At 47.4% G+C, this 25133-nt stretch overlaps 1 protein-coding gene across 26 annotated transcripts in view; it reads left to right on the forward strand.

Annotated features, from left to right (window-relative positions):
- The window catches only part of ABLIM1 (actin binding LIM protein 1), a 289882-nt gene that overhangs the window by 120999 nt on the left and 143750 nt on the right, over positions 1-25133 (forward strand). Inside the window, exon 1 of one of the 26 annotated variants that reach the window (XR_008957996.1) lies at positions 23413-23512. The exons of the other annotated variants lie outside the window; for them this stretch is intronic. The gene's annotated coding sequence lies outside the window, so the exon portion shown is untranslated. Of the gene's footprint in view, positions 1-23412; positions 23513-25133 lie in introns of those variants that run through there. 26 annotated transcript variants of the gene reach the window in all.

Genomic DNA, 25133 nt, shown 5'->3' on the forward strand with positions numbered 1-25133 from the left:
ATTTTGCTCTTTGCTAAGCTTGGATTTATTCTGCCACGCTTTCTTACCGTGGGACGTAACTTCCTCCATAAACACGGATGTCTGCTCTTTGGGGGCTGTCTTGAACCGTTTCAGTGATTTATCTGTATCTATTTTCACTTAAAGCCCCTGCGGGAATAACTTTGAGGTGAGCATGCTGAGCTCAAACTGATCCTTGTTGCTGGAAACTCAGTTTGGTTGTATTATACTAATGGATGGCTGGAGAAGTGGGACCATGACAGCTCACAGTGCTAAAGCTGTGCCTTAGGACAAAGAGAAACGTGGTTCTGCTCCATCCGTTCCGCTCCCGTGTATCTTTCATAGTCACGTGCATGAGCTTTGGTCTTTCACGGAGTAAGTGGTAATTGAGTGAAATATTTGGGTGCAAATGAAGATGCTTCTAATGATGTGCCCTCTCTTTTGGGGTAGTTTCGGAAACCCTCAGAGTAGCAAATACAGATGCTGACATTTAATGGAGGCCAACTTTCTTCATTTGTACCTTCTGCTGTACTGGAACAACCCAGCCCTGATCTCCGTTGCTAATGGATTTGAGTTTGTGTCCCCAATATAAGTAATTTATGTGCGATGGGAAAGGGAATTACAAAAGCCACCTCTTGATTCCATTCCTGTGGGGCCCAGGAAAGCCCCAGACTTGCTCTGTGTGGTGAGTAGATCACAGATCAGTGGTCCCCAAAGAGCAGCTCTCTTTCTAAGTCATTGCAGATGCCTCAAAACTCAGACCGATTGCCTGGGTTCACATTTGCTTCAGAACACAGTAGCCATGCTCTAACTGGAACATTGTCACGGGCCCCTGAGAGGTCACATACTAGTATTATCTTAGCCCTTAGCCACTGATTAAAGGCTGTTCCTTTTTTATTTTGAGGTCTGTGCCAGTCCATGCTGCGGCCTCCCAGCGCTCTGATTGCTCCAACCTCAGCCAGCGACAGAGGTAGCCAGGATTTGGGGCAGGTACACAAGAGCTTCTGTGGAAAGAAAGGAATTCCATCCTAGCTTTTAAAGTGATAGGGGCGCAGGGGAAGCACGTAGTCCAGGCATTTGCCCTAGACATGAGAAGACTGGGATTCAGAAAGGGTAAGTGAATCGTTCAAGGTCACGCGGTGGCTCATCGGACCCAGTGTTCATCCTCTGTGTTCCATCAGATGGTGTGCATGGGTCAGTGAGTGCACCTGCCGCAGTGTGTTGACGTCCACGGGCTCTCTCTCTAGAAGGTGAGCCTCTCAGAAGCAGCAAGTGTCTCCATCTGTAATTCTCCAGTGCACAACTTACGTAGTATCCGCCCATCACAGATTCTCAACAGTTGAAACAGGTTGGCTTGTGCTCGGAGCTGGGACCTGAACCTGTGTCTGGGACCTGAACCTGTGTCTTCTCAATCCCAAGACTCTTCTGGGCCTCTCCATTTCTTCTTGCTCCCAGAGATGCCTAGCTGCGTCCTCCCGGAGCTGACACAAATCACCCTTGAGCAGGCTCGGATCGTGGTAGCCTCCCTCGCGAGGAAGGTGGGAGGGCTTGTGAAGGAGGGACGTAGGTTCCCTGTTGTGCTCACCACTTAGACATGGCTTAGCTCACACTGGTTTGAGGCATCCTTTTGTCTGGCTTGTATCTGTCTGCTTTGGGGTTGGCCCTGACCGGAGAGCAAGCTTGCTGGCGGCTCACACCTCTGGCAGTGTGGAGTGGCATTTGTCGACATACTCTGACCCTCACGATCTTTCCTTCTCCTCACCGGTCGCCCATCCCCTTGCAGTCGCAGACACTTATTGATTCAGGAATCTTGATGAAACGGTTATTTCTGTGGTGTGTTCAAGGACATCTTACCCTTGCTGTATCCTGTAACAAAGAAGTAGGAGAGACTGTTGTGGGTTTATCAGTCAATATCTGTCTTCCTGAATATGCCATGATTAACCTAAACTCCAGAGGCCCGCTCTGCTCATCTCAGAGTATAATTGTCTAACTTATGTGTGCGTCCTAGTGCAGGCTTTTAAAGTACAGAGGGATTTTCTGTTTTTGTTAGAGAAAACAAGAATAAATACTAGAGGTTAAGTGATGTGAGCACTCATCTAATTTAAATAATGAGGGATACTTACGGTTTGGAAACCACGTGAAAAAGTAAGAATTTAGCTGTGAGGGAGACACATTAAGGTAAAGAGGATTTTACGTTTGGGCACACCCTTTCTTGTTTAGTTTTGCCGTGTGTCCTGGAAGCTTTTTGAGACTGTTGGATGGCCCAGCTTGCTCTTAAGGGCGAGTGGGATCCACGGAAACTTGTTCCAGTCCACCCTCAAGGGAGAGACATTCACTCTCCACCCGATAGTCAGGTGAATCACACACACACGGCAATCTTGTTTCTTGGTAGCTTCTGAGAACAGTGGTGTATTGTGTCTCAAACGTGTCCTACAGACTGGCACCAAAGTAATCCTCTTAGGACACTGATGTCATCATATTTCCAGCTCCAAAACCTTGATGAGTGACAAGGTAAAGTTCAAGGCTTCCTGCTGATCATCGAGGATTCCTCAAGTCCTGAGCTTACCCCCTCCCCACCCCATCTAAGCCCATCTTGTTTTATTTTTAATGTTATGCCAGTTATTGGACACATGCTAAATGACAGCCTTTGTGTTGAGAGCTTTACATGCCTTGTCTCTAATCTTTGACCCAGCAAGGTCAGTGTGTTGGAGGAGGCGGCTCAGAGGAATTTAGAAACTGGTCAGAGATCGCTAAGCTGGAAAGCAGAGGAGCTGCTTTTCTACCCACACCTACCTGGCTCCCAAATCCGTGGTAATTGTACTTCTCCCCTCGCCCCACATTTGTCCTATTTGAATCATCTGTGGAGGGTATTTCCTCTCTCCAGCCTCGGTCACGCTGCCCCTCCCGCCCTCGCGGGCAATACCTGTATTCCCCTTTTCTGCATTTGTCAAAGACCTAACTCAAGTTCAGCTTCCTTATAATGCTTCTCAAAGGCCCATCCCTTCTGTAAATTCTTCTAGAATTACTCCGTCCTCCTAAGTAAACACCAGAGAAATTAAACAGCAGTTGAGTCACCGGTGCAACTTAAGAAAGCGCTCTCTCTGCAAGTGTTTGTTGACTTCATATCCAGTCTTGTAGAACAGCCTTTCCAGGTGTGAAGTGTTGCTGCCTCTCAAGGGCTCGGCCTCCCTCAATCCCGCCCCTCCCAACACACGCACAGCTGCAGACACTCCCCACTCAGGTGCACGCACACTGCCTGATGTCACTGAAGCCCGTTTCTGTTCCATCTTTGGGGAGGTCTGGGGACAGTAGATCTCTCTCTGCGGTGTCGTGATTCCTCATGTCTGAGGCACCCCTCAGGCCCCTTTTTAGTGTCTAACAGCCTCTCCTAGATTTAATTTTCCAACCCTGATTCCCAGATTAATGCTTAACGCCCGGCCCCTACCCACTCCTGGGCTTGTCTCCATTCTTCATCTTTTCCTTAACTCGTAAAGCCCCAAGCTTTTCAAGGGGACACAAATGACCAGGGCATTTCCTAAAGAAGGGCTAAAGAGAAGCTGTCTGTTAAAGGAGACACCATAGTGCTACAGGTTTCAGAATAAATTGTCTTGATTGGTGACTTACGCGCACAACTCAGTTCTGAACTTCGCATCTTTGGAGGGAGGGAAGTTCCAGTTTTTATCATGTTCCTCTAGAGAGGGGAAAAAATCCAAGTGTGAATAACTCTTACTATGTTATAAATGGAAGTGCTCCTCTCACCAGAAGTACGACTCTGCCCAGCTTACCTTCACAACAGTAGGGCTGTCTGGATAATGAGATTTCCAAAGCTAAGGGAAAGAATTTCACATTGAAAAAAAAAATCCCTTTTCCTGTGCCATCTACTCACTGATGTCTACGAAATGTTTATCCAGAAATGAAAGAAGACGTCCTTTGTACAACGAGAGTTGAGGCTGAATGTATAAGTAAATCCGAGAGAAGGAATACTGACTTAAATTTACCTGGAGCTCTTGAGAGCAATTTTTGATGAGAGAGTGAACTCAAGAACATGGAGACAGAGCGGATCTAAGCTGGAGGGGGGGCCAGCTACTCCCAGACTTTGAGAGGTGGCCCTACCTCTTGCCTCTCTGATTACCTGGTCAGGTGACCAGAAAGGATGAAACCAGCTGTACTGCCTCACAGAAACCCTCATTTATGGAACAACAAATTGACTTTTCCCAATTCCCGCAGAAAAGACATCCTACGGTAGACTCATCCTACCAAGAGGAAAATCTCGGCATCTGATACACTTTGAGGAGGGGACCCCCCTCTGTGATATCATATTCACAGCCCTTGGGGGGCAAGAAAGAGAGTCCTGATATTGTTTGCCTCTACTATGCTGAAGTCAAAATGCCGAGTGTTTTCCTGAGCCAGCATTAGAGAGCCAGAGAACTTTTCAGAAGGTTCAGTGATCGGTGAGTGGTGGGGATTTCTCCCATTGTGGTTCAGCCTGATCCGGCCACACCGCAGTAGAAACCAGCCAGCTTCCTATTTCATTGTGTGTTGGTCTGATGGTGACTCATACTGAGAGGTATGTTTATCCCAAATTGGCAGGAGCTGTGTATTCAAGGGCAAATTTTGTTAACACTGGGGAGGGTGAATATTTGTATGCATGACCTGTTTTCTCTGCAACATTGTATTTGAGTTCACACTGACATGATTAATGCTATTATGGTCCAGTGTGCCGTGGGGGGCAAAAGGGGCTTGTGTCTGTACCCCCACTGCATTCAAACGGGCTGACTCGTTTGAATACTTGGACTTAACCATGAAGATGCTGGCTTTCTGAGTACTTCCAGGGAAATTACTGTCTGGGGCAGTGGTCCTCAAACATCAGCAAGCATCAGAACCACTTAGAAGGCTTGTTAAAACACAGATTTCTGGCCCCTGCTGCCAGAGCTTCTGATTCAGTAGGTCTGGGGAAAGGCCTGAGGTTTTGCATTTCTAGCAATTTCCAGGTGGTATTGATGCTCTTGGCCCAGGGACCACACTTCGACATGGTCTAGGCTATCCATGGTTTCTGTGGGTAAAATGATCAGCCCTTTAAGCAGTACGTTAGAACTTTTATGTAAGTAGCCTCTCCATTCCATATGACTATCTCTATCTTGTTTACAAAGCATAGAAGTCAAAGGGAAAGCAAAGAGCATTATTTTCACTGACTCTCCCACAGTGTAGAAGGAGGCTGTCCTTCATAATAAAGCAGACCTTCTGTGAGATCCGAGTGGCCAGAGACTGCTGTCAGCATAGGACACTGGGTGTGCAGCAGGTGGGCAGGGCGGGTGCAGGTCGAAGATCGAAAGCTCCCCTTCTGGCAGTGACTGGGGCTCGGCCTGGCTTGGGGAAGGCAGCACTAATTTGGAGTCAGAGCACAGGTGTGCCACTCTCTAGGCATCCTTCCTAATTCTCGAAGGGTTAGGCGAGCGTTTGTATTGGGGTTCCCAGAGCTCTTTTTAATCCTTTGGCGAAAGATGGTTTCAATAGATTATCTTGGCTCACAAAGGCTACAACTCCTTCTTTAGTCTTTGAGGAGCTAAAATATGTTATTAATACTTGGAGTGTTTTACACACTACCACTATATCCAGTCTGTATTCTAGCTGTACTCTTTCTGTTGTTAATTATTTGGAGACACTGGGAAGAAAGATGTTTAAGAAAAATTAAGAAAGACAGAATGGTAGAAAAGATAGCAAGGTCATTCCATACTGGACCATCTGATGGGAAATGGAAGAGCAGGCTGAGTACCCCTCAGAAAAACGGCAGGGGCTGAGGGTTCCCAGGTCCATGGAGGGTCCCCTAAGTAACACATGGGCGGGATGAGTGTCTACTAGACTGCTCTCTCTGTGCCACTCACGGGAACCCTGTCTAGATAGCCATCGAGGAATAGAGTTTGGGGGCCAACGGTGGGAATGGTATCTGCTAGCCTGGACTCTGCTTATGCTGTATCTGCCTATCTAGAAAACACAAGTTCTGCCATGTGTGAAGGTCCCTAAACGACGAACCACAGCAATGGGCTTAATGAGCACCTCGTAGATTTGGGGAGGTCTACTCTCTGCAAGGCATTTTGGGGGTAGCCTGAGGCACTGAAAAGTTCCTACCTTCAGTAGGGTATTGAATTACCCAGTGTAGAAAGGGGTGTTGACTGAGAATGCAAATCAAGGAGACATGAGGCAGTAGAAAGGGCATAAACGATATTCTGTGGGCGTTCAAAGGAAGAGTTAGTGTCTCAATGGGATTTTTTTAAAAAAAAAGACTGTCTAGAACAGGGAGTATTCAAGATTGGCCTTGAGGGGGTCTATAAGTTTCTTATGGTTAGGGGCGGTATTTGATTCAACTGGTATCATTGGACAGTGTCTTCTCCGTACTAAGGGCTGAGTGATGTCAAATGAACTAATACATGAATGAATGATATGTATTGGTGGAGGAGATGGTTATACTTACTTAAATGTGTATTCAGAACCCAGTAAGAGATAAGCAATCTAGGTATCGAAACAAAATACAGTTCTTGACCTGAATGCATGCATATTCTAGCAAGGAGCAGAGACAGGTAAAGGAGTTATTATGATACAATGTGAAATGTATCACATTGCTGTGGTTCGTCATTTAGGGACCTTCACACATGGCAGAACTTCTTGTGTTTTCTAGATAGGCAGATACAGCATAAGCAGAGTCCAGGCTAGCAGATACCATTCCCACCGTTGGCCCCCAAACTCTATCTAACAGAGAACTGTTAATGTAATATGGGGCCTCAGTGCAGGGAGTGGTTAATTCTGCTTGCTGCGAGGTCACGGCAGGCTAGGCCTTGAAGGATGAATAGGAGTGCAACAAGTGGCTAAGGAGGAAATGAGAGAGAGAGAGGTGGTCAAATTGGCAAAACAGAAGCAGTGAAGTACGACCTCTATCTGAGGAAAGACAGCCAGCTGAGTTCGGCAGGAGCTTCTAGGTGGCCACTGAATACAGCAGTGGACACGAGGAAGGGTAAACAGAGGGCTCTGTGGGTGAGAGTGAGTTAAGGAGGGTTAGAACTGGAGGGTGTACATACAGATGCTTCCGAGAACCGGGCAGGTGACCTCAATGAGTGGCGACTGGGGCAGACCGGACAGTGTGGCCCTCGAAAGAGAGAAGCTACTCTGTGGCTCCAGCCTCGTTCTCACGAAGGGACATGCGCCAAGTGGCCGGAGCTTCCAATTTTCAAGAGTGACTAGAAATAGGAATTTTTATGTAAAATCTCCAGATGTTTAAATGTTGGCAAATGATTCAACTTTCTCTTCAAAAAAATCTTCGTGTAGGCCAAACAAAACATGTCTGTGGGCAGACCTCAGCCGTAGGGCCTCCAGATTGTGGTCTGGGGCTTAATGCAGCACTCCCCACACCTACCCACAGCAAGGAACCCAGCTTCACACATCAAGAGCCAGGACTCATGCACATATGCATATAAATGACTAAAATAAAAGTCACATGAAGCAATGCATTTACTCTATTTTCTGTTCTCTTCTGTTTTTAAAATATGCTGGCCATGATCCCATGAACCGATTTCATGTTTCAGTGGGTCAAACTGAAGTTTGAAAACCATTGGTTTAGAACATCTACACTAAAGTTTTATTGGCTGAAAACAGAATGAGGTGCTTTCCTGGGCAACCACGTTTCTCTCCTGGGTACTCTCACAGTACAGCTTAATGGGTATGTTTTGGTTAAATTGGGTTTCTTCCCTTGCAATTGGAGAAGTTTTTTGTTTTGTTTTTAATTTTTTAATTTTTTAAAATTTAAATTCAATTCACATAGAGTGTATTACTAAGTTTCACAGAGGTAGAGGTCAGTGATTCATCAGTTGTGTATCGCACCCAGTGCTCACCACATCACGTGCCCTCCTTAATGCCCATCACCCAGTGACCCCATCCCCCCACCCCCTCCCCTCTAGCAACCCTGGAGAAGTTTTGGCAAAATCATTGTAGAACCTTTCAGTGATCATTTTGTCCTAAACAGAAGTTGGCCAGAATTTGGTGTTCTCTTTTTGGGTGCTTGATACAATTGAGAACTGACCTAGCTGCCGAACTGAGTAAAATGCTACTTGGATGAAGTTTAGCAGAAAAGCCAAAGGAAACCCCCCATTCAGGCCTCATCAGCTTCTAAGCCTGGTATTTCTGGAACTACTTTTTCATTTAGAAGACTTTTTTCCTGTGTTTCTGCGTCACCACTTCCTGTGGCCATGCTTACTGGGTTTCCTGGCTTTTGTACCTCAGCCAAGGAGCGAAGGACAAGTTCAGGGCTTGGGCAGTCTGTCCTGCATCATGTCACCCCACCATCCGTGCAGAAGCTCCTCCCCTCCATCTGTTGGGAACCACGTGCTATAAATAGGATTCATTTTTGACCTATCAGAGCATTTCCAGAACTACTGTAATTTAGGGGCTTTGGAGAGATGGCACCCCTCACCCGGGAATGTCTGAGGCCTGAGCTGTCCTAGCAAGCCTCCAGTGCAACAGGGAAGGCATGGCCATTCTTTGGGTCCGAGGCCTGTCTGCCATCACTCCTCTCTTGAGTGAGAAGTATCCCAGCCATGCACAGCAGGACTCTGCATGAGCTCAGACTCTTGAAACAAGAGGCCAAGAGTGGCATCTTGCCATCGGAAGGAGCTGGTACGAGGGAGACACCCTCAGGGAAAGGCCATGCCGGCCGGGAAAGCCACACAACCACAGGGCGGCAGCATGAATACTGTGGTTTTGCATAGTAAGTAGGCAGAGAAGGCAAATACTAAACATGAATCACGCCAACAAGGCCGGACAGAGAGCAGCAGATGCGGACTGTTGGGTCGGGGGCCAGGACCGCGCAGAACGACTGGGCGGTGTTTGGAGACGAGATGTGAAGGCCCGTCCTTTACAGAGTCCGTGTGTTGCTTCCCTCCAGGGCGCTGCTGTCTTCGTCCTGTAGCGGAGCAGCCCCTCCAGAGCTCTGAGGCCCATAGCCTGCACATCTTCTCTACCCAGAGGCCGGGTGCTGCCAGGAGCTGGACGCTAGGATTGGTATCAGAGGTGCCACGTCTCTGCCATTTCCCAGAGCACTGACAGCCAAGCTCTTACCCTGCCTGAGATCCCCCCCTTTTTTTTTTCCCAGTGAAAATCATACTGAGAACACCCACTTTTCTCTCTAGGGTAAGTTATTGGATAAGTTTGAGCATTGGGAAGAATTATCGCTAGATCTACAACAAAAAGTGATAAAAAAAAAAACATAATAACCATGACAGACTGTTTATCAGAAAGGCAAACAGGAGAAAAGGAAATGATGAAGTCCGGAAGATGAAAATATTGTACAAGAAAGGGAATCTATTCATAGGCTGCACCCCAGAGTTTAGGAGAACCATCATTGCATTCTTAAACACTGCCCACAGATTTAACTGAAAATTGTGGTATCGCCATACTGGGAAGAGCAGAATGTTAAACAAGTAATGACCTAGCAGGAGTAAGCACAGTGTTAAGAAACATAGCACCAAATGGGGCACCTGGGTGGCTCAGTCGTTAAGCCTCTGCCTTCGGCTCAGGGTGTGATCCCGGCGTTCTGGGATCGAGCCCCACATCAGGCTCCTACGCTGGGAGTCTGCTTCTTCCTCTCCCACTCCCCCTGCTTGTGTTCCCTCTCTCGCTGGCTGTCTCTATCTCTGTCAAATGAATAAATAAAATCTTTAAAAAAAAAAAAAAAGAAAAAGAAACAGAGCACCAAAGGCCAGAAAAACACCAGACGTTGAACACCTCTGCCTGTGGACTGGCAGGAGGGGTGGAGCGGGCAATTGCCATCATGCATTATAACCATATTCATTTTTCACATATAGACCTATTGAGTTTCTTAAACTTTGATAAAAATAAAAACATGGGAGAAAAACCATGCCACCACCTCCATATTTTATTGTCAGGATTAATATAAGTGAGATCGTATTTGTAAAAACTTCAGACGTGGCTCTTGACGCGCCGTAGGTAGTCCGTAAAGTGAGTTGAAGGTCAACTGATCTGTAGAGTTTCGTTTTTTGTTTTTCTGTTTCTTTAAGTAGCAGGGCAGGTGCACAACTCAGAACCAAAGGGAATGGCCCAAGATCCCTCTCCAAGAAAATAAGACGAAAATGTAGGTGGTAAGAGAATGAGATCTGTAATGAATGGAGGGCAGTGTCAAACTGCCCTTGGCTGGAATTTCCAGTAGAGACAGGTTCAGAGGGTGAACTTGTGAAGCCCTTCCCTGGATGTGTCCATTTCTCTCTCATTTGTCCCTTGTTCGTACAATTATCATCCCATTTGCCTTGGTGGCTTTGTAAAATTATCCCGTAAGCCTTCAGGATTTTATAGGTTTACCTGAAAAGCAAGTTGTATTTATGAGGGGGAGCTCTGCAGCCAGGCTGCCTGAGTTCAAATCCCAGCTCTATGGTTTACCAGTTGTGTGACCTTGGGCAAGTCACTTAACTTCCCTGTGCCTCAATTTCCTCATCAGAAAATAAGGGTGTTCGTAGTACCAACTTCATAGGACTGTTATGAGAATGGACTCAATAAATGTCGAGCATTAAAAACAACGCCTGGCATACAGCAAGAGCCCAGTGATTGTTTGCCCTTGTTGCTATGACTACTATTCCTCCCGGCTGAGAAAACTCAGGGGCGACATGTTCGTTGTTGTGGAGTTAGGCGATCAGATTAGTTTCAGGACTCAGGCAAGTAACCAAAGCTGAGATAGATGAGTTGAGGAACCAGGGAAGGCCCACCCATGTCTGCTGGGCAATCGCTTTGTAGTTTACCTGAAGCAGAGCGAGGCCGTGAACCTTGGTCGTGCCGAGCCACTCCAGGACCACATGCGTGGCTTCCCGTGGCCGGTAACTCCTACTGTCCGGTGATAGAACTTCGCCAAGGCGTTCTTCCGGCTGGGTTCGTGATGCCCACGTCCCCCGGACAAGCGAGCCGACGACTCCACTTCCTCTCTCTGCTGTGCAGTGAAATGAGATGTCTAATGAAGACTTGGTGCCAGAACGTGTAGACCTACCTGGTAAAAGCATGGTTTTTAAAGTGCTTCCGGCCCGAAGCCCCATGTGTTCAGGATTCTCACGGGACGCAGCGGGCCGCACACCCGCAGTGGTGCCTGGCTGCTCTTCTGCATCATCGTGCCCCGGGGACGCTGTAGTTCGCATTTCCAAGGCTCTGGTGCCACCCTGGCTCTTCCGCGTGCGTCAGCTCAACTGGAAAGTGTTCTTTGTTGTGTGGCTCTCAATCCGAGAGAAACTGAGCCAGCCTTGATCTGAGACTGGTCCGTCAGTAAGCTCATGCCTTCAGCTTTGGTTTGTTTTCTGAGTCAGAGACTTGAGCAAGCGTTGTCTCTTATGTCATTCGTTGTTTATTGACATCATCAGAATTACCTAATGGATAGACACTGTCGTGAACCTAAGATATTCAGCCCACTCCAGTTTCCCTGGAGGCTGTTGCTAAGAAAGAAAACCAGACTCGTGTTCAATGAATGCATGTATTGAGCACACATTTATGGGGCACAGACCTTGTGCCAGGACTGGGTGAGACCCTGGGGACATAGCAGCAGTAAGCTTGTGGTGGAGAGCGCAGAAAGAAAGAATGTTTAGATTGCAAGTATAAAGAAAGTAAACAGAGATGGGGTGGTGGGGAAGCAGGGAGACTGCCTTTCCTTAGATGGGTTGGGGAAGACGCTCTGAGAGATGGCAGGTAAGCTGCTTTCAGGTGAGACCAGAAGGAGAGGCAGCCAGCCTCACAAATGGCTGGGGGACGAGCCTCGTGGGGAAGCAAAGAGGGCACGTGGAGATCTTGCGAGAACTGGAGCCTGGGGGCTGGAGGGAGAGCTCCTGGGAAGACTGGACAGGTACGCAGGGCTCTGGGACCACTGGGGGCGTCCTGGGTCGTGCAGTAAAAGTGCTTGGAGAGCTTGGTGAGTGGAATGATGTGCTCGAGTTTTGTCCTAAACGACCATTCTGGTTGCTGTGTGGCAAAGCAATCAAACGGTTGAGTCCCAAGCCTACACCGTTTGAAGATACAGACTGCCTGCATTCCTCCCGACCACTCTGTCAGCGCCCCCAATACCCAGCTTGGTGAGGGGATCGATCACTTATAGGCATGTCCCATTGTTTCTAATTTTCTGACAAATCTCTGGGCTGACACTAGAGTTGACACACTTCTAGCTAAGTGGTGATCACGAAAGCTCCCACATGAGCCAGGAATGGAGTCTATGGTGTCTTGATCCAGTTTTTTTTTTTTTCTATTTTATGGTCTCTTTCCCAGGAAGGCAACAGAGATGAAAGGATAATGAGGGTATTTTTTTAGGGTGGGGATGTACTGGTGAAAAACAAATATATACCTTAGTGGGGAGGATTTCATGCATTAATAAGGTGCGAGATGTGGAGAGGGTTTGGGTGGTTCCTATCTGCTTGTGTATATACAGTGGTCCCCTTTGACTGCTGAGCAAACATTGAAAAGCTGAGACTAACAGACACTAGTCAGACCTGCTGGTTAAACGCTATAGAGACAGAAAATAGATTGGTGGTTGCCAAGTGCTGAACAGGGGAAGGACCGAGGAGTGGCTGCTAATGGGTATGAGGTTTCTTTTCCGGGTGATGAAAATGTTCCAAAATTAGATTGTGATGATGGTCACGCAACTCTGTGAAAATACCCGAAGTCGCGGAACCGTACACTTTAAATAGGTAAATTGTATGATATGTGAATTTAATAAAGCTATTAAAATAAAACCTGTTTACAGCCCAGTGGGATAAGCTGGAATGGTACACTGAACGCTGTAAGGTTCATTGATGAATTGACCATTTACTGGGTATCACACAGCAGAAAAGCAGGTGTCCATTGTCAGTAGTCGCAGAAGACACCATGACTAGAAATTCAACATATTTGAGTTTGAGGTAGAGCACCTGGGTATTTATGATCAAGGACCTTAAACGTGTCCCACCATATTCCTGCATTGAAGCACCACGGAAAGAGTAATGGCTTCGGTTTCTGGAACATTCACTCAGGCTCTCGGGAAAGGTGCTGAGCACTTTACATGCATTAACTCATGTATCCTCCCAAGTATCAAAGTAGGATTTATCCCCATTTTACAGAAGAGGGAATGGAGGCTTAGGGAAGCATGGTAACTTGTTTCAGGATCACAGAGCTAAGAGGGGTACAGCCAGGATTTGCACCAAGTCTGTCTGACTGGAACACAGAGTGACTGGCTTACCGCTGGGGGTGACCCCTCCCCGCACACCATCACGTGAGAGCAGAGGGCTCCCAATTTGCCTACACTGTGAGCTGAAAAATAGTCCTGTCTCAGCTCCTAAGAGATAAGCTAGGCTATACCCTGACTCTGTCGCTCCTCTCAAGACCTCCCCTGGGGGGAAATAAGGAAGTTTAAAGTTTATTCCTAGGTCTGTCCTTGGAGGAGGCACGGGGGCAAACCTCTTTCACTGTCTTCTATTCCGTGATGCCCTTCACTTCCTCTGTGCTTCAGCTAAACCAGATTCCTGATGGTCCCTACACACCCCATCCCACCCTTCATTGTCTAAGCCGCCGTCCCCTTCCTTCCCATTCATTTAAATCCTACCCTTCCGTTGAGGCACAGCTGAAAAGGGTGCTTCCTTCTCGAAGCCTTTTTTCTGGTTTCTCTTTCCCTATTTCACAGTTTTCCTGCGGCATGTGGTCTGTTCTCTACCTTGTATTCGTATCCATTCATTCTCATTCACTAACTCTCTCCTTTCTCCACCTTCCCTCCACCTCCGTCCATCTTCCCTACTAAACTGTAAGCTCTGTGAGGGCAGGACCTGGGGTGTACGGGAGTGTCACAGGAGAAATACTGCCTCTTCCCCCTTCTGTTGCCCTTGTCCACGAAGCCTCTGTTTCAGAAGACGACAGCTGACTTACCATCACCCCCCCAGACATATCCCGGGCTCTGCCCCCTTCAGGCCCCAGGGGCTCAGGGTGCCCATGCTCTCTGAACTATCCTCCCTGTCACCCTTTCACCTGCAGCCTGCCCCACAGGGTCAAATCCCACTCTCTTCTCCCTAGAGGAACTTTCTCCACCCCTTTGTCCTGGCTCACTGTTTGCTTTTCTCTTCAGAAATCCTCCATAGTGTCTGCGCCTGTCCTATACTCCTCACCTCCCAGGAAAGGTCCTCAGTGGTTTTCTGTCTGTGTTGATCAGCTCCCCAGGTAGGGTCTCCCATGGGCTGTGCACGTCCCTGGGATGCCCCCTCCAGAAGCAGGGATAGCATGGCTAGCGTGTCTCTGGAGTCCCCACGGAGCCTGAATGACACAGCACGCACGGCGGCACTCACTTGGTCAATGTTTGTTGACTCTGTTGATGAGAAATTATGTCCCAAGGATTGGAAGGTTGCATTTAATTTTCATGGAGGCGTAGTTTTAATGTTTCTCTGTTCCCTCTCCCCCAATCCCATGTTGGATTTCAAACATATTTTTTTCGTTCCCAGTGTTAGACTTCACTAAGTCTAAGCGTTCTTAAACTTCAAGAGATAGTCTCTTCTCTCCCACTCAGGCAGGTGAGTCCCTGAAGTTAAATAAGAGAATGATCAAACCACCCAGAGTTATGCTGCGCCTGGATGACTAGGAGAACGCCCGGCCAGGTACCAAGTATAGGTTATGATGCGTGTTTGCCTTTTCTTGCAAAGGTGGCACCAGGCAAGGTCATGTCCTACAGAAAGCTTGAATGGACCAGGACCTCAGATCTGGGAGGAGCTCAGGTCCCGAGAGAGGAGTGCTAGCATTTGTAAAATCATGCCTGATTCTGCATGTTGGATGCTGGGAACTCAAACCGTGTGCTTTTGTCTCCCACTGGGCGTGCAAACACCAGACAGATCCAGGGGAAGGCGAGTTGGTGTGTTTATTCACAGAGCAGGAGTGGGAGTGCCTTTTCAAAAGGGGTTCGAATTCTTATTTCTGAAATTTAGAATTTTCCTGAACTAAGAGGCTCATTTTGCTGTTTATTAGCATTGTAACTTCAACACAGTGGTGTGCTGGTGGCTTAGCCAGCAGCTCTGGGAGGGGAACGGGACAAGGTCCTGAGGTGTAAACTCTGCCAGTTTCCATGGTGTCAGTGCCACCCACCCCAACCCCCCATGGCCTGTTTCAAACGACTGAGGCGAAGTCACTGGCCGCACAGGTGGGCAGGGCTGTGCACAGTCGGCTCTCTCCACAGCAGGAGCCCGCTCCAGCTCCCCACTCGTGGGGCAAGTCCCATAGCATCTCTGAAGCTCAGTTTTCACCATTGTAGGTGAGGATGATTCAAAGGTGATGGGCTCAAGGGAGATATTATATTTGAATACCTTTTATAAATTGCCAAGTACCATGCCCATATTCATCATTTTCCTTAGTTTGTTTAAAATGCTATTTTTAACTAGTTGGTATTTCCCAGAGTATCCTAAGCAGTGAGTAGAAGCCACCAGAAAGACAAGGCGAAGACAGCTGGGAGCTTCCTGTGCTGGTACCAGACTTCGGTGTGTAGCTCACAGGGACACTTTGACCTACGACTTGGTTCTTCCTTTTTTTTTAAACCCCTCTCTGGTGTCTGGATTTGGAACTGGGGGGGGTGGGTAGAAGGCAATAGTGGCCCCATGCCTACGCTAAACCCTGTCCCAGGACTTTAGGCCCAGATGCTAATACACGGTGATCCTATCTCTAAACTCGCATTCCTAAAACGGCTCCAGTGGGACCGTGGTCCCTCCCAGTCTCGAGATCAGCATGGCGGGGATGCTCCAGCAGCCGGTGAAGATGTGGTGTTGTGCCAGCGGGGTTCGGACTGAAGCCACTGCCCAACTGCTTGACTTGATCCATTTCTAAGTGGAATTTCTAGTGCAGGGACAATGCAAGATCCCTGGATGACCTTAAAAGGCTCCATCAAATCTCAGAAGGGATTTTTGTCACACATGGGACATGTCTGCTCGTACAGGTTAGTGACCGTCCCTGCTGACACGCTGCTGACTTGGGCCTCTGTGTCACCTGGGAGGTGAGACCCGTATTTTTAGTCCCTTTCTGCTGTCTCGGGGAAGAGAAGCATGTGGCAGGAAAGCTGGCCTGGGAGTCAGGGAGCCTGTGAGGGAGAGGAGGTGGGACTCCGAGCAAATGACTGTCCCCAGTAAAACTACTGTGTCAGAGAAAGGCTAGGAGGGGTCTCGGATGGGTGTTGCCTCAGTGAGTCATCTCAGCCCAGAGGTGTGTCTCGGGAGTCACTCCTTCAGAAGGAGGAGGAGAAGTCCCCAAGTTGGTTTTACATCCTACAGAGAAGGCAGGCACGCACATCAGGGCAAAAGCGTCATGTACGTTACAAGGAGGAAATTTCCTGGCCGAATTATTATAATCCTAGGACTCTTTGCTTTGTGAGAATCAGATTAACCGGCTTTGCGCCTGGGCTGTTTCTATTATCAGGAGCCCAGCTGACCGATGCTGACCGTGCCTTTTACGTTTGGAGGAATAGTGAAGAGCTGTTGCACTGCCTCAGAAAGGCTGTCCAGTGTCGGGACATCTTACAAGTGGAAAGTAGCAGAGCCGCTGGAACAACCATCTTACTGCCCCCCACCCCCGCCTGCTGGGAGTGTCTGTGCCAAGGCAGCCCTGAGCTTTGTGCCACGTAATAATCCTGATTAACAAACTAACATGGTATAAAAAAAAATTAGGTCGTGGAAGCCAATTAAAGAGAAAGATCGTTTTGGACAACTAATGACGGGGTTACAGTGTGTAGGTTTAAGTAACTACCACTTGCCACAGCAGGAAATGGACTTTTAGGTAAACTGCAAATTAAGCACTCTATGCATTTATTGAAACTCTTGAGTTTCTTGTTTCCCGGGCTCAATACCACCAGTGCCAGTTTCTAGCACAAAGAAGGGGAGTAGGAGGTGGAGAGAAGCGGGAGCAGGGAGAACACATCTTTGTGCTGTGTGTTTACAATCAAATGGGAACTGATGGAGTAGAAGCCGAGAAAAGATGCTAGGTAATCCAGCAGTTTCTGAATTGCAGACTCCCAGGAGAACAGGGCTCCCACCTTGAAGCAGAAACCAACCTTACCGGCAGAATATCATTTCGTGATTGCAAATCCAGATGAATCCTCACAGAGACCCATCTAGGCCTGTGCTCAGGGTGGAGCCTGCAGGGAGGGCATCCTGATGGCTGGCTGCATTTCCTCCCTGTATCACCCTCACCCTGTGAGTGTTCTTTTCCCAGAAATTGCTGCAGCCTGGAATAATTTCCTTTTGTATGTGAAGTGCTATTCCCATCTGCTTATTTACTAGCAGGTGTTACCTTTGGGATTATGATGCAGCTGGGTGTTCACTGCTTCTGAGCTGTGTAATCAGAATTTAGCTAGTACGTTGCACTGGCTTGATTTCCTTCTGTGCTGGGTAAGACTTTCCTGTGGAAATCCCCTACACAGTGCTTCAGAGCACGGGCTTTGGAGTCAGACGACTTCTTAGCTGTGTGATCTTGAGCAAGGTACCCAGCCGTGGTGTTCTCCTTAGGAATAATAGGACAGCACCGCCGTAAGGCATTTGTGAGGATTCTCTGTGATCATGGGTATAAAGTAGTTATCTTAATGCCTGGAACGTAGTCAGTGTTCGGTACGTTGTACCTGCTGTAATAATAGAATGGTGCTAGGGAGTTATTTACTGAGATGCCATAAATTCAGAATTCCGTGGCTTCATGTGGGGGATGCTCCAAGAATGGTATTGGGTGGTAACCGTATTTTCCCTGATCCAAAAATTGAGCTGAGAAGTACAGAGATGACAACTCAGATTATTCGACATGTGAAATCAGAAGTATCCCAGAAATTGGGAGGAACTGACCATTAAGCTAGCACTTGTATAGAGCCACCGTTGATACACTGTGAAACAAAAGCAAAGTAGCCCAAAACAAGAGCAAATCAAATGCTGGGTGACAGTACAGGGATTTAGTGCAGGAGGACGTGTGGGAGAATGAAATATTTGATCAATATAGCCCAGAGTGAGAGCTTCAGAGAAGAGCCAGGAGCTAGGCGGGGCCCCATGGGTCAGGTTGAATTTGGCCAGGTGGGGAAAGGAGAAACCATTGCAGGTGAGGCACAGAGCCGTGCGTGAAGGCTCTGGGGATGCTGAAGATCATAGATCAGGGACTGGTGAGAAGCCCCAACCTAAGGGGTATTTGTATATTTACATAAACAAAAAATAGAGTGTTTTCATGTGCATTCTTTGGGGTTGGACTGCCTGAGTTCAAAACCACTTAGCACAGGGTGCCTGGGTGGCTCAGTTGGTTAAGCATCTGCCTTCGGCTCAGGTCATGATCCCAGGGTTCTGGGATCGAGTCCCACATCGGGCTCCCTGCTCCGCGGGAGCCTGCTTCTCCCTCTCTCTGCCTGCCACTCTGCCTACTTGTGCTCTCTCTCCGTCAAATAAATAAATAAAACCTTAAAAAAAACCCACTTAGCACAGTGCTAAGTACTCAGCAAATGTAGCTCCTTCTTAGACATCAAAATAGCTGGTGTGGACTGTGTTATTGAAGATCCCTGAAGCTAGACGGACAACTTTAGACTTGATGGATTGGGACTGAGAGAGCTATTGAAAGTTCTTTTGTTTTTACTTGAATAATAACTTTATTTTTTAAGAACAGTTTTAGATTTATAGAAAATTTGAGAAGTTCGTGTAAGGGATTTCCATATACTTTCCCACATTAGTAACATCCACCGTTAATATAATACTGTTATAATTAATGAACCAGTATAGATGCAGTATTAGCTAAAGTCAATACTTCATTCATATTTCCGTAGTTTTTATCCGATATCCCTTTTCTGTTCTGGGATCTCCTCAGGACGCCGCATCACCTTTGGTTCCCAATCATCTCAGGCTCCTTACAGCTATGACAAGAAGACTTTCCTCCTTGTTTTTGGTGATCTTGACAATTTTGAAGAGTACTGGGCAGGTTTTTGTGGAATGTCCCTCAATTTGGGCATTTTCTCATGATTAGGCTAGGATTATGGGTTTTTTGGGGAAGGAAGATCACAGAGGCAAAATGACAGTTTTGCCCACATCATCTCAAGGGTACAAACTGTGTGGCCGTCACTGATGATGTTGACCTTGAGCACCTGGTTGAGGCAGCGCTCATCAGATTTGCCCACTGTTCAGTCACCCTTTTCCCACCTGTCCATACTGTCCTCTTTGGAAGAAGTGACCAAGCACAGCCCACACTTAGGGAATGGGGACTTATGTGCCACCTCGTTGTGTGGGCTGCTCTTTGCGGGTCGCACTGAAGAAGAAGGAGCCAGGGAGTGGGAAACTCTCCACACTCTGAGAAAAAGGGGTCGAAGGCTGGATTCGTGTAGTGAGAGAAGGGGAAGTCTAGGGATGTGACAGTGGACAGAATTTAATGGGAGAGGAAAAGAGGGTAGAATCAAGGATGACCTCAAGGTTCCAAGCGGCAGTGATTAAAGGGTTGTCTGAGTGTAGACAACACAGTGTGCATTGGCTGCCAACTCCATTTCTTGGCTGTTTCACCCTGGAGGAGTCACTTTGTTCCTCTGAGTCTCTGTTTGCCCATTTGTTACCTGGGGTTGAGGGTCCCTGTTCTTCCTTCGTGGGGCTCCTTAAGAGTGAGATAAGACAAAGCAGTTTCGCGCACTCCAAAAGCCATCAGGCACAAAGCACTGTAGGTCCGAAGGCTAGCTAATGGAGTGCTGGGGCCATGGGGAGAAGAGGGGGTTCTGACTATCTCAGATAACCCGGGGCAAGTTTTAACTCACACTGCATACTCTGTCATGGGTTTGTGATTATCACCTGCTAAGGAGATTTTTGCTTTCTCAGATGTTCTGTTTCTAGGGGTCTAGTTCCATGGTCTGTTGGGCAAGACGAGGCTGGTTCTGGATTGGAAGGAAGGGCTTTGCCTAATCTTCGTGGCGTTCTTACCACCTGTAGTGGCCCCTGCTTGGGGTCGCTGAAGGTTACTGGGATTTCCTTACTGATCTCAGTCCCCCCATCTTATACCCGGCCATACCTCATAGGCATTTCAAAAGCAATGCATCCAAAATGGCACTTTTGACTTCCATCTTTTTTTTTTTTAATTAATGATTTTTTATTATATTATGTTAGTCACCATACAGTACATCCCCGGTTTCCGATGTAAGGCTCGATGATTCATTAGTTGCGTATGACACCCAGTGCACCATGCAATACGTGCCCTCCTTACTACCCATCACCGGTCTATCCCATTCCCCCACCTCCCTCCCCTCTGAAGCCCTCAGTTTGTTTCTCAAGTCCATAGTCTCTCATGTTTCATTCCCCCTTCTGATTACCCCCCCTTTCTTTATCCCTTTCTTCCCCTACCGATCTTCCTAGTTCTTATGTTCCATAGATGAGAGAAATCATATGATAGTTGTCTTTCTCTGCTTGACTTATTTCACTTAGCATTATCTCCTCCAGTGCCGTCCATGTTGCAGCAAATGTTGAGAATTCGTTCTTTCTGATAGCTGAATAATATTCCATTGTATATATGGACCACAACTTCTTAATCCAGTCATCTGTTGAAGGGCATCTCGGCTCCTTCCATGATTTAGCTATTGTGGACATTGCTGCTATGAACATTGGAGTGCATATGGCCCTTCTCTTCACTACGTCTGTATCTTTGGGGTAAACACCCAGTAGTGCAATGGCTGGATCATAGGGTAGCTCAATTTTTAACTTTTTAAGGGACCTCCACACTGTTTTCCAGAATGGCTGTACCAACTTGCATTCCCACCAACAATGTAGGAGGGATCCCCTTTCTCCACATCCTCTCCAACAATTGTTGTTTCTTGCCTTGTCTTGACTTCCATCTTTAACTGGAGTTTCAGAGATGTGACTGGCCTTGCTTGCCTGTGACAATGTGAAACTTTCCAGCTTGCAATGGGCTGCTTATCTGAGTAGCCAGAATCCCTCCAAACTGGATATTACACAGTGGAGGAATCGCTTTGCCTTTCTGGGCAAATGGACTCTTAGCTCTTCATATATATTTCCTCATTATTCAGAAAGTACGCAGCCATGCTGTTGGTATTGCATTGTACTACTCTTATTTTAGCAATGAATTGTTGACCTACGAAAGATTTTAAGCTTGTCTATGCAAGTTCCAGGGCAAATCACTGACTGCTGGGTGCAGAGAAAGAGTCAGGAAGCCTGACTCTTACGTGTACGTCTGCCAATAGCTTGCTAGTGACTTCGGGTAAGGAATGTAAGCTCTTCGTCCCTCAGTCTCCCAGTCAGTAGAATAAGTGTGGACCACCCAGGCTCGGAAAGATGGAGCAGTTGTGTAAAAATTAGCAACAGAGCCAGCTGGCAATAAGAGGAGTGTGGAATTACTGTCATAGCCATATTGCAACTGACTCAGCATATTTCAAAAATGTAAAATTGAGCCAATGAACGTATATTTGGTATTAACCAAACTGCCAAAGGCACTTATGTAAAACGAACCTCTTCATTAATCTTTAAAAAGGAGAGAGATTCTTTGGTCGACCCTGTTGGGATGAAATGAGAATGCTCTCGTTTGGTCTTTGGATTTCGTCCGTTCTCTCCTAAGAAAAGCCCATTCCTTCACAAGGGGGTGGTTCTTTTTTTTTTTTTTTAAAGATTTTTTATTTATTTATTTGACAGAGACAGCCAGTGAGAGAGGGACACAAGCAGGGGGAGTGGGAAAGGAAGAAGCAGGCTCATAGCGGAGGAGCCTGATGTGGGGCTCGATCCCATAACGCCGGGATCACGCCCTGAGCCGAAGGCAGACGCTCAACCGCTGTGCCACCCAGGCGCCCCCCACAAGGGGGTGGTTCTGATACGTGTCCGTCTGGGCTGACAGATGATGGAAAGGCAAGTAAACGTGCTAGAGGCTCTGCTCGTCTCTGGGTGAGCACAAAGGTCAGCTCTGGGCATGGAGGACTTCAGGGTGTAATATATATTTCCAAAGGGAAATGCTTGCAAAATGCGAATGCCGATCCCAATTCTGACCTTGGCGCCTGGTGCCAGCCGTTGCACTGGCACCTTTGTGGAGACAAAGGGAAAAGCCAAGAAGTGAAATGATATTTTCCTTCCCTCATCATTACTCAGCACGGCTTACTTGCTTAGCTAGAAAGAATTCAAGTGTCAAGAGAAACCGCAGTGCAGGGTTCTTATCCCAAGATGTGTTCTGCCTTGTGGCCAGAGACCCACTGTGCTCCACTGCCGTTCCCGAAGTCCCTGAAGAGGATGGCCTGGTGGCTTGCGTGCTTCACTCTAACGTTCCTGTAACTTGCTTATCCATACTGTTTGAATTTTAAAGGAAAATAGTTCTTAAACTATAGTATGCATGAGAATCATCCCAGGAGGGCGCCTGGTGGCTCAGTCGGTTAAGCATCTGCCTTTAGCTCAGGTCATGATCCCAGGGTCCTGGGATCTAGTCCCACATCCGGCTTCTTGCTCAGCGGGGAGCCTGCTTCTGCCCCTTCCCCTGCTTGTGCGCTCTCTCTCGCTCGCTTGCTCGCTCTGCACTTGCTCTCAAATAGATAAAATCTTTAAAAAAGAGAGAGAGAGCATTATCTGGGGAGCTTACGAAAATGATAGAATGCTGATTCCCACCCCGAGTTCAGTGGGGCTGAGAAATCAGCATTTTTAATCTATGGCACGGGGGGGGGGTTCTGATTCAGGGGGTCCGCAGAGCTACTTTGAGGCGTACCACTGAGTGCCATGCCCACTAGCAATACTATATCACAGGCTGTGTGTGTTCCCTTCGTCGGTCAAGTCCTAGCTGTTGCTTTTAGAACGGCACTGGAGCTTGGCTCAGCCCCTTATTGCCTGACTTGTAACAATTTGTGACTCAGACAAAGGGCATGGGAGAAGCATAAGTTTGGGGGTCAGAAAGACCTGGGTGTAGACCTTCAAGCTTCCGCCTACCGTTCCTCGGGTAGGTTGCTCAAGGATTTTTTCTGTTTACTTACCTGTCAAATGGGAACAATATTACCACATGACCATGAGTGCGTGGATAGAACGGGTAAGCGCTTAGCACCATGCCTGGCATGTAGTAGCTAGAGGCTGAAAAAATACCACTCGCCTCCATTCTCGTGGGAAGCAGAAATTAACTTTAAAAAAAACCCAAAAAATGAAAAACCTCATATTCTCCTCCAGTACATGAAGCAGATATTGTAAAGATAAACTTTTTTTCCAAAGATTTATTTAGTAGGGCACCTGGGTGGCTCAGATGGTTAAGCGTCTGCCTTCAGCTCAGGTCATGATCTCAGGGTCCTGGGATCAAGCCTCACGTTGGGCTCCCAGATCAGCAAGAAGTCTGCTTCTCCCTCTCCCTCTCCCTCTGCCTCTCCCCCTGCTTGTGCTCTCTCTCTCTCTCAAATTAATAAATAAATATTTTTAAAAAAATGAACTATTTCTCCATTAGACACAACTGCTGTGGAGTCAGAGAAGGAGAAGTGTCCACTTCAAAAGGAAATACAAATATGAATGAAACTCAAGGATGGAGAGAAAAACAGACACCCCTGGTATTTTGTCATTTAAGTCATCATAGCATGCCATGTGTCTTTTTGTAAAATCTCTTTATTTCAGCCTTTGCTGGGTCCCCACGTAACCTTCACTGATTCATTCAGTCATTAAAGTGACAATTCCTAATTATAAGCCACAGTAAATCAAGTCTAGAAAGGGACTCTGCGGCAAGAGGGGCATAAGTCAGCATGTAGCTTAGATGCTCCCTGCTTCTCAGATGCATCAGCTCAGCCACCAGGTCTATGGTCATGTCATAATATGCTTGTCCTGAAGGCTGTATGGTTCCTGCTTGGACTAATGGGTTTGTTCAGCTCTGAAAGAAAATATAAACATTTTTTAAGGGATGACTGGGTGGCTCAGTCGGTTAAGCATCTGACTCTTGATTTTGGCTCAGGTCATGATCTCAGGGTCCTGGGATCGAGTCCCAAGTCAGGCTCCCTCCTTGTCAGGGAGCCTGCTTCTTCCTCTCCCTCTGCTGCTCCCGCTGCTTGTGCTCTTTTTCTCTCTCTCTCTCAAAAAATAAATAAATAAAATCATTAAATAAATGAGGATTTATTTATTTGAGAGAGAGAGAACACATGCGTATGGGGTGGGGGGGCAAAGGGAGAGAGAGAACCTTAAGCAGACTCCTCACTGAGCTCAGAGCCCGACTCAGGGTTCAGTCTCACGACCCTGAGATCATGAGCTCAGCTGAAACCAAGAGTAAGATGTTTAACCGACTGAGTCACCCAGGCGCCCCAAGAGAAACTTGTTTTAATGCCCAGGCGAATAGATTTGGGGCCTCGTTACACATCACTTTAACAGTCAATGGCTTTTTTAGCAGTCTTGAAAGGATGCCCCTCCCTAGTTCCTTTAGGTAACACTGACTTCTGTTGTAACACATTTCCAAGAGGGGTCCCCGGGGGCAGGTGAGGAAATGCAGGTGTGTCACCGCGCGGGTACCTTTGGTGGACACTCCCCAGGGCCAGTGCAGAGAATTTGGATCAGGTGTTCAACCCGAAACCACACCTGCTCCTAGTCAGACTCTCACAGGGACCACCTTGTTTCTCAGAATTGAGCTAGTAATGGATTATTTGGACCGGGTTGTTCAAACTCTTTCCAGGTGAAATGCGAACATGACGGGGGGCTGAGAGAAACAAGGCACCATTATACCTGTGGTATCCTGCGAGCTCCTTGCTGGAACGGGCTTTCTAAATTGAGTCTCAGCATATCGCCCCACATCTCCCCCCGTCCAACCTGGTTTTACAGTTGCAGGAAAAAAAATCATCTTTGTTCTTTGTGCTGGTTGATTAATTTTAGGTTCACTGTTCTTATCCCATCTCATGCTCATGTGAATACTTATGTAATCCATTTCTGTATATCACATGGTCCTCCTCCTGAGGACCCAAATCGGGGAGGGGGGGGAACCAGCACAAAATGCCTCTCTGCATTCTCTGGCTGGAGGAATTGCAAGTTCCCTGAAGACCTTTGGTCAGCTTAAAGCCACAGTGTCCTCTCCCGACCTTCTCTCGGTCTTTTATAAAGGAGAGGCCGTAAATCCTATCCCTGGGGCGGGACTTCGTTTTCTGAAGACAAACCTCTGGAAACTGAGAGAATAAGACCAGTAAGCCCTGTTCTGTG

The sequence above is a fragment of the Ursus arctos genome, unplaced genomic scaffold, assembly GCF_023065955.2.
Source record: "Ursus arctos isolate Adak ecotype North America unplaced genomic scaffold, UrsArc2.0 scaffold_7, whole genome shotgun sequence".
NCBI lineage: Eukaryota > Metazoa > Chordata > Mammalia > Carnivora > Ursidae > Ursus > Ursus arctos.